General features: G+C 56.6%; 1 long non-coding RNA gene across 1 annotated transcript; it reads left to right on the forward strand.

Moving 5' to 3' along the window:
* The first annotated feature begins 1 nt into the window (after position 1).
* On the forward strand, positions 2–1102 carry LOC104275850. The gene is made up of 3 exons (XR_717836.1): positions 2–52; positions 306–384; positions 813–1102. It is a non-coding gene; the product is annotated as an uncharacterized LOC104275850 (long non-coding RNA).
* The last annotated feature ends 260 nt before the right edge of the window (positions 1103–1362 follow it).

The following is a 1362-nucleotide window of genomic DNA, read 5'->3' on the forward strand; positions in this document are numbered from 1 at the left end:
GGGGAAGGCCTGGGTCGCTTCCAGCCTGTTTGGTGTCTCGCGGGCTGTCCAGGTGAGTGCTGCCACCGGCTAAAGCAGTGCTGTGTGCCCCCTCTTTGAAGATGCCTTAAAGCTGCTGTGTCACCCTGCTCTGCCCCTTCCCTGTGACGTTTTTTCTGCATTTTCCCCTTATTCCTCCCATCATCATGAGCTCTTGGGGCACCCAGAATCATTGCTGCTGGGACTGGTCAAGATGGGGCAAAGTCCTAGGGTCTCTATGTGACCAGGAGGTTGGGCTCACACCTTCACTAACTCTTCCCTTGCAGGAGTTTGGTCTGGCCAGGTTCAAAAGCAACGTGACCAAGAGCACTAAGGGATTTGAATACGTGCTAGCAAGAATGCAAGGTGAGCACCCAAGACCAGGCTGGGTCTGACCAGGAGAGGTCTCTTGGAGTTACAGATCACACTGGGAACACGCTGGTCTATGGGCAGGTTATGGCTCGAACTAATTGGACTGAAATCCTCATCCTGTGCCTTTGCCCCCATGTCTTGGCACAGGTTGCTCTGCCTGAGTGGAGCAGCCTGCCAGCACTTACAGGGCAGGGCAGGGGTGGAGTGCGGGCAGGAGGGGAACGTGGTAGAGCAGCAGTCACGTGCCTGTGGTTCCCCTTAGTGACGTGCCCTGACACACGCAGGTCAGGAGCGCTGGGCTCGGCTTCCCAGCTGCGTGAGGAAGTCATGACGGGGCCGGTCTGGCCTGTATCAGCCGGCACTCCTGTGTCGGGTCTGGGCAGAGGCCTGGCAGGGCTGGGTTAACAGCTTTCATGTTACAGGAGAAGCTCCATCCAAAACGCTGGTTGAGACAGCCAAGGAAGCGACAGAGAAAGCCAAGGAGACAGCTCTGGCTGCAACGGAGAAAGCAAAGGACTTGGCGAGCAAGGCGGCCACCAAGAAGAAGCAGTACGTGTGAGGGGCCAGGCACAGGTGGGCACCGGCTGCACCAGAACAGATAGGAGCCTCCTTAGATTTTATATTTTTAAGCAAACTGTTCAAGTCTGACAATCAGCTGCTGTTAGACCCTCTCCGAGATGTAATTATCATTAAAGAATCCACGCCTGCCTCTTGACTTGGCCTGGCTAAAGCAGAGCCCAGTGCTACCCTCTGCTCCGGGGGTCCAGCCTTTCTCCAGGGGTCTGGGTTCACAGGCAAGACGCAGCGGGGGTTTCACCAGATGTCTTTACTAGAACAATGTCGGTTATGTACAAGAGACGGGGGGCGGCTGCGGGAGCATGAAGCCTGGTTTCATAATGCACTTGTTTCCCCTTCCTGGCTTTCCAGGCGGGGCAGAGGCCTCCTGTCGCCCTGTCTGCCGGGGAGGCAGCA

The sequence above is a fragment of the Apaloderma vittatum genome, unplaced genomic scaffold, assembly GCF_000703405.1.
Source record: "Apaloderma vittatum isolate BGI_N311 unplaced genomic scaffold, ASM70340v1 scaffold36756, whole genome shotgun sequence".
Classification (NCBI taxonomy): domain Eukaryota; kingdom Metazoa; phylum Chordata; class Aves; order Trogoniformes; family Trogonidae; genus Apaloderma; species Apaloderma vittatum.